Genomic DNA, 16,555 nt, shown 5'->3' with positions numbered 1-16,555 from the left:
TTTTTTTTGGTTTTTTTGAGAGAGGGTTTCACTATGCAATTCAGACTGGTCCTGAACTCACGTTGTAGCCCAGGGTAGCCTAGAACTTGCAGTAATCCTCCTGGCTCAACCTCCAAAGTGCTGGGATTACAGGCATGCGCAACCACACCTAGCCTCCTCTGGTATTATATATTTTGATTTATTCTGCTATTCAAACCAGAAGTTCAGTATCCTCCATTACCTCGCCTCATATCTGATCAATTTCCATGGCCTAACAATTCTGCCTAATGCTACCATCTGTTCCAAATTTAGCATCAGTGCCACTGCTCTTCCGATACAGTGTATGTTTCCATAAATTGCCAATAAAGGCCTTTTAGCTTATAAATGTGTTTGTGTCTCTCTCCTGCCTAACACTCTTCATTCTTATCATAAAAATCCAAGACTCCTCAGCCTCCTTTTCCAGGCTCTTTTCCCACCTTTTCCTTCTTTTAACTCTGTTTCTCATACTAGATTAATTGGCACCCTCTGATTAGGCTCTGTTCTCTCACACTTCTGTGAATTTGGACACAGTATTCTCCTGCCATAGAGTTCCTTTTTCCTATAGGCCAGACAAATTCTGAACAGTCCTCTATGTTTTGATTCGTGTGTATCTTCTATGTGAAGCCTTCTATGATTTCTTTTTTTAAATTTTCAACTAAACTAGTTTTTCATTTATCAACACATCTAGCAGTATAAAGCGGCTAATGCACTTTTTGGTTTTTTCTATCATATATTAATTTTTTTTCTTTTACACTTATATATATATATATGTATATATACACATGTACAGAAAGGTCCACAAGATACATGTGCACAGTTTTAAAAAGCCAATTACACAGTGAATATTCATGAAACCACACCCTGCTTTAAAAAATAGAACATTCCAGCATCCTATTAACCCCTTGCATGCTTCTCCTTCATGTCAACCCATCTTTCCTAAGTGATTATCTCCCTTGAATAATCACTATTTTGACCTTGGTGATAATTATTTCCTCACTTTTCTTTATCATTGTATTACCTGTCTGTGCATTTCTAAATAATATAATTTAGTTCAGCATTTCCAGGCATTTATATGAGTGAAATGATGTTTTATATACTGTGTGAATCTCGTTTTTTCAGTTGATCATTAAGTGTGTAGGATCCATCCATATCATTGTATATAACTAGAGTCCATTCCCTTTTCTTGCTGTGGAACAGTTGTTTTTAATATACTCTGACTCGTATATCCATTCTAAGGATGATATACATTTGGATTATTTCCAATTTTTAGTTATTCTGAAAAATGCTACTATAAACATTTTGTGTGTATGTTCATGTTTCGTGTACAAATTGCTTTAGGGCCAGGCCAGGGTGAGGGCTTCTTCAATTTCACTGGCTGGTGTCAAACTGTATGTGAGAGAGGCTCAACCAGTTTGTTCTACTTCCTCAGTGAGTGACAATTTTCACTGCTGCACATTCTCACCACTGCTGATATTGTCAGACTTCCTAATTTTTGCCACCTTTATAAATATATATGATTTCTCAGTTTAGTTTTCACGTGCATTTCCCTAGCTAGCAGTAAGTGAGAATACCTTTTCATACAGTATTTACTGTTTATTTAAATTTTCTTTTTTGTAAAACGCCTATTCAGGATTTTGTGCATTTTTCTATTGGATTATCTCTTTCCTGATTTCTTTGCTTAGAGTATTGAATATCTTTTGATATTCTTTATTTGGAATATTGCACCTTATGAGTATCTCTTATAAATATATCCTGTACTGTATATTCTAACTGATCTCCATATCTCTGGTCTCAGACTCTTTCATTCCATCTTCTTCATAGCTGCTTGAATCTATTTCTAAGACAAACCCACTTGTCATTCCTATGCCCAAAACCCTTTTACGACACCTGCTGCCTCCCAGACAACTCAGCGTGCAAGACTGCCTGTTATCTCCTCAGCCTAACACTCCCCATGTCTCGCTGAATCCCCTCCCCACTTTGTTACTGTAAACTTCATCTCTGCCAAACTGTTTGCAGCTCCTTAACTACATAAAACTCTTTCACACCTGCTTAGCCAGCGTTACCCTTTCTCTTTGCTTTGCCCTTAATTTGGAGTATACCTACTTGCCTCTTTCATTGCAACACAAAGTTCACCTCTGTAAAGTCTTTTTCAAAACTGTCTCTTTTCTTTTCTTTTTTTTGTTTCTAATTTTTTTTTTTTTTTTTTTTTGAGACATGGTCTCACTATGTAGCCCTGGCTGGCCTTGTACTTGAGGCAGTCCTCCTGCCTCAGCCTCCTGAGTGCTGGAATTACAGATATGCACCCCCGCACCCAGCTCCAAAACTCTGTCTCACCTCTTGTTAACCCTGTATGTTTTGTCTTTCTACTAAATACACTATTATTGGCTGGGGATGTAACTTACTAGTAGAGCACTTGTCTAGTATGTGTGAAGCCTTGAGTTCAACCTCCAGTAGCAGAGGGAATCACTGCTATTATTATTTCTAGAAAGGCACGTGTGTACTCTGTTACATTTGTTAGATAATATGTCTGCCTCTCCCCTCAGACTGCACATCAGTCCTCCTATGTCAGGAGAAGCTCTAAAGAGTAAGGACATTTGTTCATCATTTCTTTCTTTCTTTCTTTTTTTCTAATGGCCTGGCCCAGTATCTGGCACATAGAAGGCTGTGGTAAATAGGAGAAATCATTACTAATGTTAAGACTGTTACTGAGTATATGCTCTTTTCCCCTTAGACTGGAAAGCCAGTGAGGAGCCTGGCACTTGCGGGGAATGGAGTAATTATGTGTAATGAACTAATAACTTATGAAAGCAACAATTGCTTTAAAGCAATATTTGAAGTAGGAATAGCAAGGAATTGAGTGTTACATTTGGAGAGAAACAGCGCAGACTTCTATCCACCTCATGAAAATGAAATTTCAAACTCAAACTAATTAAAAACAAAATTTTAAAAGAAGAAATGTAAGGACAAATAAGATGTCAAGATAAAAGTGGGAAAACCCTAATTTGTCTGGAAAAGAAAGTCAAGTTTCTTATATGATATTTTCTTTTATCTATAAAAAATTAAGTTTTTGTAGGGAGACACTTACATGTGAGTGTGTTTGGAAAAATGAAAATCTAAGGAAGACAGTGCCAGAAGATGGTTCTTTGGTAGCACCAAGGTCTGCTGTGAGGAGCTTGTCACCATCACAGGGAATCTTGTAAGTGGCCCAGCTAACACTTTAATTGCTCAAAAAGAATACCTCTTCACTGGAGTAACCATTCTTAAAATGTTTTCAACCATGCACAGTGGATGAAGTTCTCATGCACGGTGTGCTCTCATAAACAAATATACAGTGCTATGTAATTTCTGGTATGTGAGTCCTGCCTCCACTTCTTCCTCGGCCCCCAAGGAAGTAGATCCTATTGGAATGGGCAGTAGTGACTGTTCATTATAGTGATAGCCTCAGTCTGCTCCAAGTTTCATTTTTTAAAAAGCAAATCATTTCTTTAAACTTCAGTACTGTGTTAGTGGTAATAAATTACTAAATTCCTAACAATTGACATCTTGGTTGAGAACTAAGTTATGTACATTGGTATATTTTGTGGAAAGAAGAGAGGCTTTGGACTCACACCACTTGTGATTCATGTACAATTCAGTTGTTGCTCTGTGATCCTGGACTAGTTGCTTAATGTATCTGACTTTCATCTGAGAAGGGGGTTGTCTGCTTCACGAATTGCTGCAAGGACTATAAATACTCATGGAAAACACTCAGCATAATACATCCCTCCTAAATATCTTTCAAATCTGTGTACACATCTCTGTCCTCCTCCTGCTACAGCCCTATGTTAAGCAGTCTGTATCTATGTTCTGCATCATTCAGCAGCCTTCTTACTGGTCCTTTGCTTTCAGTCTTGCTTGCCCAGTTTTACTTCAAGCAAAGTGTATTCCCAAAGGCTGATTTGACCCCTTAACAGGTATGTCCCTGCTATGGTGATGGTTACGTAGCTGCCATTGATGGAGTGCCTATCATTGACAGGGACTAGTTTAGCTTTTAATGTGTTACCTCATTTAATCCTTGCAATGAACCTGTGAAGTAAGTATCATCATTCACCTTTTTGCGTGTCATCCTTGCAAAGGGACCATGCTAATCTTCTCTGAATCATTCCAATTTTAGTATATGTCTAAAGCACAACATTCACCTTTTAAATTTTTTAAAAATTTGTATTAGTACATGTTAGCGGTACATAATAATTACATTCACTGTGGGGAGTTGGTATATGTACATAACACGTCTTGATTTCTTTTATGGCCCCTTCCATCCCCCTCCCTCCTTTCATCTCTTGGTCCCCTCCCATTTAGGGAGAGATCTTCCTGCATCATTCACCTTTTAAATACTAGAGCTTGGATAGGTTGAGTGATTTGTCCACACCTACTCTGCTAGGATGTGAAGAGCCCCGTGTGTGTCCGGATCTATCTGCTTCCAAAACTGATGCTCTGCTCCTGTCTTACACTGCCTGTGCAATGGGTTACCAGAGCCTGTGCTGCTCAATACTGTGATCATACTGTTATGACTAACTGCTTGTGTGCTGGTCCTGGGCGTATCGTATGGTCTTCTAGTAATTTGGCATTGCGTATCTTTTGGCTACAGAGAGATGAGGGTGGATGTGGATATATGATCTCCCCAATAGCTGCATTCTTTTTTGTGTGTGGTTATCAGTAAACTGACCTGCTAGTTGTATACTTCAGCTCTTTATGACTTAGTGACCATGCATGAGGCTCCCTGGGCTCAGCTGTGACAGGATTAGTTTCTGGACCAGCAGGCTGAAGGCTAGACTCTGGACTTTGATAAATTTGTTAAGGGAAATACCACCTGGTATAAGCCTTCTGGCAGCCAGTTTGCGGCTCTGAACTACAACTTTCTGATGCCTACAATTAACCTTGATGACAGTGATGAAAAATCTTTTATTTGGTGTAAAACCTGGCTGCTCTTATAGACATTTAGATAGAAAAAGAAATGACTACTCATCTATAGTTTGTTTCTTAAGACTTAAGCTTGTTTTTGTGCATTTCTTTTCATCTCCTAATGTTTCTTCAGGCATTCTATCAACAAACAGGTTTTGATCCCAATAACAAGGAGAATGCAAAGAAAGTATTTTGTCTTTGTCTTCAAGATGTTTACAACGTAATTGGGAACATTAGATTTTTTTAAAAAGGCCAAAATACCAGATCATAGTATTTTCACATAGTAAGCATCCTACATGTGAATCACATGGGTGTGAAGTGAATGTTTGCTGTAACACATGTGTGGCTTTCATGTACAAGCTCAGTACCTCTTGGCTGGATGATTCTTGAGCTTCACACCCATGTCCACATCTCTGACCACTCTCAGAAGCTACAGACTTCTGATACCCAGCTCCACCTCGGTGAATCTTGTCAGAGCCTCAGACTCAACATATCAAAATGGATTTTATAAACCTTCCATCTTTTCAGAGAGTGTATAACCTCAAAGTCAAGAGCATAGAACCTGGAATAATGGAGTGAATCACAGCTCTAGCTGAATGACCTGGGAAAAGTCTCTCAACTGGGGTGTGTGTGTGTGTGCGAGCGCACGCAAGCACACGTGTGTGTTTCTGAGAAAGAGAGAGACAGAGAGAGAATAAGGTTGTCCTTAGAGCTAGCTTGAAATCTTATACAATATTCAAAACATTCAGTGTGTTACCTATGCATACTAGTAAGTATGAATTGTTCACTGTTTTCACCTGTAATTTCCCCCAAAGGTTCTGTTTTCCTTATTTTGCAATGATATCATTATCTGCTGCAGTCCTCTCCTTCACCCCATCTCATTTAATTAGTTACCAAAAACTGTGTATTCTACCTTCTTATTATCATTCAGATTATGATGCCGTCAGCATACGCTTCTGCAGCATCTACTGAATGCCAAACACATTAGTAGGCACTGAAGACACAGAGATGAATACTTAACAGTCTGTGTGTCTGCGGGAGCAGATACATACAGAGCTGCAGCCCTCAGTGATCCACATAGTGGAAACACACAGTGTGTTAAGGAGATCCTAGACGAGGCCGCCCTTCCTCTTTGTAAAACCAGTGGCCTGCACTCAAGTCTGCATCAGCCCTTACTGTAGATATTGTGGAAGAGTGTTTAAACGTCTTTTTTTTTTTTTTAATATAGGTTAAACAGATACATGCTCACTATAAAAAAATAGGTTTCAAAAGTAAAAAGTCTCAGTCAGGAATGGTGGGTACTCAGCTACTCAAGAGGCTAAAAGAGGATCAAAATTCAAGGCCAGTCCGGGCAACTTAGTGAGACCCTATCTCAAAAGAAAGTAAAGAAGGACTGGAGATGTAGCTCAGTGGTAGAACAATTTCCTAGCATGTGGAATGCACTCAGTTTATCACTAGTGTAGGAAAAAGGAAAGAGAGAGAGAGAGAAAGGGAGAGAGAAAGGAAGGGAGTCTCTTTTACTCTACCTTGATAATCCTACTTCTTGTCACAAAAGTAAATACTTGTTTACTCTTTAGTAAGTGCCCTTCAAAACCCTTTTCTCTTTATATATTTGTACCTTATGTGTATTTATGTAGCTAAAAATATAGTTTTTATACAAGTGTATTTATGTCATAAGCATGCATCTTAAATTTTCCCATGTAAATACATAATAGTTACCTTATTCGCTTTAACTGCTAAGTGATAGTACACATTTTGGAACTACCATACTTTATTTAGTTATGTCCCTGTCGGAAGCCTTTTAGTTAACTTCCTCTTTGTCACTATTGCTACAGGAACTTTTTATACATACCTTTGTATAGATATATGCAATATTTCTCCATGTAAGTTTCCAGAAGTAAAAGTACTGGATTAATAGATATGAGAAAAAGTTTTGTTAGACTGTGCTAAAATAGCCTTCAAACTCGGTGTGATGGCGCACACCGGTAATCCTAGCACATGGGTGGCTGAGGCAGGAGGATTGCTGCAAGTTTGAGGCCAGCTTGGGCTACAAAGTAAGTCCAAAGCCAACCTAAACTGCATAGTGAAACCCTGTCTCAAAAAAGACCTCAAAAATTAGCCTTCAAAAAGGCTGCACATTTTCATTCCCATCCATTTTTTTTAACTTAGGTAATGAGAATAATCATTACTTACCTCACCAATACTGGATATTATCAATCCTCTAATTTTTGCAGATATAATGCATAACAATGTGCTGTATTATTCTGTTATAGGCATACATATCTGTGGCTACTAGTGAAATTGAGCATGCTTCCACATATAAATCATTTGCATTTCTTATGTGAACTGTTTGTATTATTTACTTGTTTCTCTATTAGTTTGTCTTTTTCTTTTTTGGTTTAATAGCTTTCTCTATTATGTTATGAAATTAATTCTTTCTGTGTTATATGTGTGCAAATATTTTTTTCCTAGCCTACTGTTTGTCTTTATTTATATTATCTTGCATGGTGCAGGCGTTGATTCCTGGATACTGAATCTGTCATTCTTCTACTATGACTTCTAAAGATTGTATTTAGCTCAGCGAGAGTACTCCTAACCCGGATTTTAAATATTTAATTTTTTTCCTTCTAATCCTTTGATAGTTTTATTTTCCCAGATTGATCTTTGATACAATTAAAATGTATAGTGTGAATTAAGTTTATAACTTTTTAAAAAGATAAAAAAGTTTATAACTTTTTTCTAAGAGAATTTCTAATTTTTTTTTCAGCACAATTAAATAGTCCATCCTTTTCCCACTGATTTGAAATGCCAAATTGTACATGGATCTGTTTCTAGATTCAATTCTCAATTTCATTTTTGTGCAAATACTGCAGTTTCAATATAGGACGTTTTTATACTTCATGGGGCCAAAGTATATTCATTCTACCCTTTTTTTTCTCCACACTGAGAATTGAACCCAGGACTTTCACACTGAGCTACATCATCCGCCCAGTTTTTATTTATTTTGAGACAGGATCTCACTAAATTGCTAAGTTGCCCAGGCTGGACTCGAACCTGTGAGCATCCTGCCCCAGCCACCTGGGATTACAGGCGTATACCACCACACCTGGCTTATTCTGCCTTTTATTTATTTTTTTCTTTTTTTAATCACACTATTTTTATAATTTTCTAGACTGCTTTTGTACATTTCTTTAGATGAATTTTAGGATAACTTTGCCAGCTCTATAAAATAAGTATCTTGATCCAATTTTATCAAATTTATAGTTTAATTTGAGTCTCATTCAGGAGCATGATGTATTCTTCATTTTCTTCTTCTTGCAATATCTTTCAATAAAGTTTACAATTTCTTTGTATGAATCCTGGACACACTTGTATTTAGTCACATGTACTTTAAAGTTTGCTTGCTATTTCAGTGAGACATTTTCCATTACATTTTTCTATTTGCTTATAGTTGGTGAATAGAAAAGATTGGATTTTTGTTGTTGATCTTTTATCAACCCTTTAATAAAATCTAGTATTAACTTTGAGTTTTTACAGTTAACTCTTAGATTGTCTGAGTTGAAAATTAAATCATTTGTAAATGGTGATGGTCCTATGTCCCTTTATAAGACTCTTATTTCATTTTCTTGTTTTATTGCACTAGCTAGAACTTTCACAGACATATAGTTGCAATGATAGCAATGCAAATAGGTGTCTTTTTGTACTTCCTGACTTTAATAGAATTAGTGAATGTTCTCAAATCAAAGAAATTTTCCATTATTTATTGCTGAGAGTTTTAAATTTTTTTTTATTTTTTAAATTTGTTTGCTTATTTGCTTCTTAAAAACAGGAGTGTATATTTAAATTTATGTCTTTTTACAGTATCTTTTTATAGTGACTGTGAAATTTTCTCTTTTAATCTTTATAGGGCTTTTTGTTTCTTTTTTTGTTTTTGCTCAGGATTTTGCTGTGTGGCCTTGTGATTCTCCTGCTTTAGTCTTCCAGGTGCTGAGATTATAAGCATGCACCACCATGTCTGGCTCTCCTTTAATCTATCAGTATAATAGGTTATATTGCTAGATTTCCAAACATAGAATCATCGCTTACATTTTTGGACAAATCTTACTGAGTCACAAAAATTGCTCTTAAGACCAAGTAAGTCTAAGATACATGCATTTATATTCTTAAATAAGCTGATAGTTTTCTTTATTTGTGCTATTACCTTTGTTCATTTCCTGATGGTATAACAGAATACTGGCGACTGGGTAATTTATGAAGAAATAAGTTTATTTTGACTCATGCCTCGGGGGGCTGAGAAGTCCAAAGTAGGGTGCCAGCATCTGCCCAACTACTGAGGGCTCAGGCTGCTTCAATTATGGAAGAAAGTAAAAGAAAACAAGTACGTGTGGGTGGACGAGAGAGACGCGAGGATGTGTGTGCTTTACAACGATCTTCTCTCATCCTAACTAATCCAGTCCCCCAAAAGTGAGAACTCATATGAGAAAGACGTTACTTCATTCTTGAGGGCTCCAGCTCCATGACCCAAACGCTGCTCATCAGGCCCACCTCCCAACATTGCCCCCTTGCGGTGTTGCGTTCCAAGCTCACGAGCTTTCTGTTCAAATCAAAGCAGCCGTTTTTGTCTCTTTCATGTTGGAGCAATATAGGTTTAGTACATTTGTTCTCAGATATTTTTTTCTTAGGACCTATTTGTCCTCTTAAAAATTGTTCACGATCCTCAAAGAACTTTGCTTATGTGAGCCACCTATCCAAAAAGACTAAGGTAATGCTCAGTGGTAAAGCACCCCTTAGTTTGATCTCTGGTATTACACATAATTATATATAAATAAGAAACTAAAATGGAGAAATTTTATTTTTTTACCATCTGCCTTATAAGGTTTCTTTTTAAATTTTTTTATTTTATTAGTACATATTTGCAGTTCATAATCATTTTGAGGAGTGGTTATATGTACATACCACAGCTTTGTTTCTTTTTTTAAAAATTTCCTTCCCCCTCAACCCCCACTTCTGATTCTTCCATTCCACTTTTCTTTTCTTTTCTTTTCTTTTTTTTTATCTCTTTGAGACAGGGTCTTGCTATGCAGTTCAGGCTGGCCTAAAGCTCACTATGTAGCCCAGGCTGATCTCAAACACTCAATGATCCTCCTGCCTCAGCCTCCCGAGTGCTGGGATTACAGGCATGCACCACCACTCCTAGCTATTCCACTTTTCATTCTTGTTGATATTATTAGTCTTAGCTCATGTTATGGGATATAATGTTTACATTAATTGAGGTTTTTAGGTTTCTGCACATGGCATCACTTATTCCACTCACTTTTCCTTTCCCTCTTCCTCACCCCTTGTGCTTTTCCCTTTGGACCACTTCCCTATTGCAAGAGATCCAGCTCCTTGTCTCCATCTATCCATCCTTATTATCCTCATTGTTTGTACTTTGCCTCACTCAAATGAGAGATATCATACAGTATTTAAGCTTGTGTGTCTGGTTTATTTCACTCAACATTATATTTTCCAGATGCATCCATTTTCCTACAGATGTCTCAAATCTGTTATTTTTTACAGCAGAGTAGTATAGCTACCATATTTTCTTTATCCAATCATCTATTAATGGGCATACAGGCTATTTTCAGGATTTAGCTATTACAAATTGTGCTGTTATAAATATTGAGTATGCATGTTTCACTGAAGGATGATGCCTTAAGCTCTTTGGGGAAAATACCTAGTAGGGGGATTGCTGGGTCATATGGAATTTCAAATTTCAGCTCTTTGAGGAATCCCCATACTGATTTCCATAATGGTTGTACTAGTCTGCATTCCTACCAGCGATGAAGGAGGAGGGTTCCTTTTTCACTACAGCCTTGCCAGAATTTGTTAATGTTAGATTTCTTTATGTTTGCTGTTCTTTCTGGAGCAGGTGAAATTTTAGTGTTGTTTTAATTTGCATTTCTCTAATGGCCAGAGTTGCTGAACGTTCTTTCATATATTTGTTGACCATTTGTATTTCTTCCCCTGTGAAGTATGTGTTCATTTCTCTTGCCCATTTCTTGACTAATCTTTGATTTTAGGTGGTGGGTTTTTTTTTTTAATTCTTTTTATACTCTAGATGTTAGTGTCTGTGTGAGGAGTGCCTGGCAATATTTTTTTTTCCCATTCTGTAGGTTGTACCTTCACTCTCCTGATTGGCTCTTTTGCTGTACAGAAGCTTTTTAGTAGCTTTTCAGCTATAGATATAATCCCATTTTTTATTCTTCCTGTTATTTATTGTGCAATTAAGGTTCTACTTATAAAATCTTTTCCTACACCTATGTCTTCTAGTGTTTTACCTATTTTATCTAAAATGGAGAAATTTCAAAACATAGGCACGTATTTCTTTAGTTGCTAGACAAATTATATCACCACGTGGCATTTTGCTAACTTCTGGAAACTCCACCATACACTTGTAAGAGAATAAGAATAAAAAAGTCAAAACATCTTAGTATAATTATTAAGATAATTTTTGGCCTTGTGGGCCCCCAGAAAAGTCTTTGGATTTCTAGGTAAACCTATCACACACTTGAGGAATTGCTGGTGTGGCAGAGTGAACTGCAAGTTTTTCAATTTTTCTGTATACTAATATAAATAACCCAGACATTACTTATATCTTGAAAGTGGAACTTATCTGTCAGTTATTTGGAACTGATGATTTTTGGAATGATGTATCTTTGCGTGTCATTCCATTTCCCCTGTGGTTATTGGCCTATTCAGGTTTTAATCTCATAAGTTATTTTGTCTTGTCTTGTCTTGTCTTGTCTTGTCTTGTCTTGTCTTGTCTTGTGTTGTCTTGTCTTGTCCTAACAAGGTCTTGCGAAGTTACCCAGGCTGGTCTCAAACTCCTGGGGTCAAGTGAGCTTCCCATCTCAGCCTCCTGTGTAGCTGGGTCCATAATGTGGACCACCACACCTAGACTTAGGTCAATTTGTAAATTTACATTTACCTAGAAACTCATGCATATACATTTTAATTTTATAAGTATAAAGTTATACTTACAATTTTTACATTTTTCTTTATGTCAAAATTAAATCCTCCTTTTATTTTTATTTTGTATATATTTTCTTATTCTCATTTGAGTTTGCCAAAGGTTTATCTGTTTTACTGCTGTTTGCTGGTAGGTCTTAAAGATCATATTTTATTTTACTTAGTCTTTTGAGACAGGGTCTTGCTATGTAGTTCAGGCTAGCTTTGCACTCACTATGTAGCCCAGGCTCTGCTCAAGCCAGATGATCCTCTTGCCTCAGCTTCTAGAGTGCTGGGATTACAGTGCACACCACCATGCCTGGCAAAAGATCGTATTTTAGTATATTTAATCAAGTTAATAGTCTGTTGCTTATTTCTATTTTTATTAATTTATTTCTTTTATTTTGGTAGATTTTTTTATTGTTGCTGCTGTTTTTTGTTTTTTGGGTTTTTTTGCAGTACTGAGATTCAGACCTAAGGCTTCTACATGCTATGCAAGCTCTGTACCACTTAGCTATACCCCCAGTCCTGAGTATAATTTTTAAGTCAGATTTGTTGAGGTATAACTTACATATATATAGTACTGTATATTGGTAAATGCACACAGTCATGTAACCACCACAATCAGGATATAAATGAGTTCTGCCACCCTCAAAAATATATTCCTTGCTAGCTCCTGACATCTTAACTCCTATTTTAGTAGTTTATTCCCCTTTATTTCAAAGTAGTATTTCACTGTTTGGATGTACCAGAGTTTGCTTGTGCATTCACCCTTTGAAGGATATTTGGGTTATTTGGGGATGACTATGAATAAAGTTGCTGTAAACATTTGTGAACAATTTTTTGTGCAAACATAAATTTTCATTAAAAGCTAGGAGTGGAACTGCTGGGTCACATTGCAAGTGTATGTCTCACATTTTCCCATCATTCTCTGCTTATTGGATTTCTGTTTGTCTTGCTTTTTCCTCTGCTGCTGTCACAACTCTGTTTTTAGCATGCAGGGTTCATCCTCTCACTGTGGTTCACCTCAGTGAGAACAGGGGGCTCTCCGCACTGCCTCAGTGACCAGGCTTCCAAAAGATGGTGAGCAGAATGATATTAAAGTTTTACCTTTTGAAAAATTTTTATTATTTTTATTTTTAAAATTTTGATTATGTTTATTGGCACAATTTAGATATGAACAGTGATTATATGAATCCTAGGGAATTTGTACCTGTACATGATCTACCTTGATTCTTCTTTCTTTTCCCATCCCTCTCCCCTCCCTTCAACCCTTCTTCCCTTCCTTATTTACAAAGCTTCATTTCCATTTTTCCCTTCTTTTAGCATTTTTGTTTTTCCCTCCCCTCCGTTGCCCTAGTTCCCCTTCCTTTTGAGCAATCTCTTCCTATTTCACAGTACGTATTTTACACTTCAGTCCTTATTTACACTTTTGGTTTCTCGCACCAGAGAAATAATGTGGTACTTACACATGTGTGTCTGATTTATTTCACTTAAGAGTGTGATCTTAAGGTGCATCCGTTTGCCTAGAAATGTCTCCAATCTATTCTTCTTTATGGTTGAGTAGTACTCCATTGTATTAAAAAAAAAAAACACATCATTTTTATCCATTTCTCGGTTGATAGGCATTTGGGTTGTTTCCAAGATTTAGCTATTACAAACTGTGCTGCTATAAATATGAGTATGTATATATTGCTGTGGTTATGATGCTTTTAATTCTTCTAGGAAGATACCAAGAAGGGAAATAGCTGGGTCAAGTGGGACCTCTAATCCTAGTTTTTAAAAAAATCTCCACACTGTTTTCCACAATGGATGCACCAGTCTACACTCCCACCAAGAGTGAAAAAGAGTTCTTTTTCTCCATAGCCCCCCCAGCATTTGTTACGGGTTGACTTCTTGATAACAGACATTGTTTCTGGGGTGAGATGGAATCTCAGTGTTGTTTTAATTTGCATCTCTTGAATGATCGGTGATGTTGAATATTTTTTCATATATTTATTTGCCATTTATATCTCTTCCTGTGAGAAGTGTGTGTTCATTTCAGATGCCCATTTTTGGATTGGGTCTTTAAATTTGGGAAGTCTGATTATTTCTTTATATATTTCAGGTATTAGTCCTTTGTCTGACAGACAATTGGCTAAAAATTTTTCCCACCCTTTTTTTTTTTTTTTTTTTTGAGACAAGGTCTCTATGCAGTTCAGACTGCCCTTGAGCTCACTTTGTAGGCCAGGCTGGCCTCAAACTCTCAACAATCCTCCTGCCTCAGCCTCCCGAGTGCTGGGATTACAGATGTGCGCCACCCCCGGCAACCACATGAATTTTTCCCACTCTGTGGGTTGTCTTTTTACACTACTGAGTAATTTCTTTTGCTGTGCAAAAGCTTTTTAATAGGATGAGATCCAAGTTGTTGATTCTTTGTAGTTTCCCATGTAACCAGGGTTTTGTTCATGAAATCTTTGCCTACCCCTATGTCTTCAAGAATTCTACCTATTCTCTCTTTCAGCAGATTTAGTGTTTCTGTTATAATATTTAGATCTTTGATTGATCTCAATTTTAGTTTAGTGCATAGTGATAGATGTTGGTCTAGTTTTAGTCTTTTGCATGTGGAAAGCCAGTTTTTGCAGCACCATTTATTAAAGAGACTTTCTTTCAGTGAATGTGTTTGGCCCCTTTGTCAAAAACAAGGCAGCTGAGTGTGTTTGGAATAGCTTCTGCCTCTTTTAATCTGCTCCGCTGATCCTCAGGTCTGGTTTTTTGCCAGCCCCATGCTGTTTTTATCACAGTAGCTTTGTGGTATAATTTTTTAAAGGTTTTCCCAAGTGAGACCCCATGGGGAGGGGTCATAGGAGAGAAAGGAAGGAAAAAGTAAAGGTTAAAAAGAAAGGAGCCCAAAAGAAGGTGAGGAAAACAAATGAAAAATAAATTGTCACATAAAAGGGAGTGGTAAACTCTGCCTTGCAATGCCTTGATAACATGCCATGTCAGTGTGGTCTATAGAGAACATGGAACCTTGGGGCAGGAGAGTGTGGAGAGGCAGCCCTTTCCAGGCTTCAGCCTGAGCAGTGAGGTGAGCCATTGTGAGCTTTGGAAAAGAAGAATTGTCTGATTCCAGCGACTGCTGTGATGGGAATGGGACTTGGGAAAAGGACCCAGCCTGGAGGTAGAAGTGGCAATGAGACTATTGGAGTCTTGTTGCCAGATTCTGGGGACTGACGGTGCTAAGGAGAAATCTGTGGGTTGGAACAAGTGCGATGGACAGTCAATAAATATTCAGTTAACTAAGTAAGGCATTTGGTATTCAGGTAGGCTGCAAAAATAGAGATTTGTTAGAAGTGGAAATGCATACACTGGATACAGTGAAAACATTGAACACAAGAAGGAAAAATGAGTGAGATGGGAGAGAAAAAGAACTCCAAAAGCTAATTTAAAGGTCTGGGGTCAGGAGAGGATATGGCCATGAAGACAAAGAATCACCTAATCAGGAAACTATGTACATAATTATATTAATGTAGCACAATTTTTTGGAATCAGCATGGAATTTAGTGATGAACAAGGATGTGTTTCAGAGTTCTGTAGCTCTAGCCCCTGTCATCTGTCCCTGGGTGACAACTGTGCTTGACTCAAGACACCCTGAGGCCAGATAGCCAAGTGATGAGGAAAGAACATTAGGAATGTAAACTTTGAGTTGGGAGGAAGGAGTATATTAGATGATCCTAAAGAACGGTTTAGCCTGGAGAGCTTGTCATGCTGGTGAAAATATTGCTGAAGTGTCATATTCCCAGAATAAGGTTTTCTCTGATTTGGAGGAAAAGCCTAAGACCTGTGATGGGAAAGAACACATAAAAGCTTGTATTGGGCAATCCAAGTCAAGACAATTACACTAGTCTCTGGAGGTGTTTGATTTAGGGGAGAATTTCCATTGCAGAATTTATGGAATTTTTTGGTTATCAGTGACCCAACACTCATAATAAGTAAGATTGTTACATGTTATAGAGAAAGAAAAAAAATCTGGTGGTAGAAAAAATGTCTCCTGCCTTCAGATGATTTTGCCCACAGCTTTAATATTGTGTTAACTATGGCTTTAGTCCCTCATAAGAAATGACATTCACTTCTCACAGTACCAGAAAGCCCACAGAGTTGAGATAACATGTAACAAAATTATGAATGTAGTGTGAGAAATGACAAAATAAAGGAACATTTATTAGGACCCTACTAACTTCAGGGAGCTATTTTAGACACTGGGGATACACTAGTAAACAAAGCAAACCAAGTCCCTGCCCTTAAGGAGCTTCCTAAATTTGGGCAGAGAATATGGGAAAAAACATTAACTCCACCTGAGATCAGGGAAAGCTTATGAAAGGAGTGACATTTGCCACATTTCCAGTCTGTTCTGTGTGTGGCAGCTGGAAAGACTTTTAAATCACACACCTAAAAATGTTATTCCTTCGCTTACATCTCACTTGTGGCTTCCTTTTGCATTTGTGATAGAGACGAGAGACCAAAGTTGTGTTTGTATGGCCTATAAAGTAGTTAGGGTCTGACCCATCTCTCTTTGTCTCTCTCTCTCTCTCTCTCTCTCTCTCTCTCTCTCTCTCTCTCTCTCTCT

General features: G+C 37.4%; 1 protein-coding gene across 7 annotated transcripts in view; it reads left to right on the top strand.

The window, feature by feature from the left end:
- Rnf220 (ring finger protein 220) overlaps positions 1 to 16,555 on the top strand; it is a 215,439-nt gene that overhangs the window by 31,193 nt on the left and 167,691 nt on the right. The gene's annotated exons all lie outside the window — the stretch shown is intronic.

This window comes from Chinchilla lanigera, unplaced genomic scaffold (assembly GCF_000276665.1).
Source record: "Chinchilla lanigera isolate Chin_1 unplaced genomic scaffold, ChiLan1.0 scaffold00063, whole genome shotgun sequence".
NCBI classification, from domain to species: domain Eukaryota; kingdom Metazoa; phylum Chordata; class Mammalia; order Rodentia; family Chinchillidae; genus Chinchilla; species Chinchilla lanigera.
This window is presented reverse-complemented; position numbering and strand designations above follow the sequence as displayed.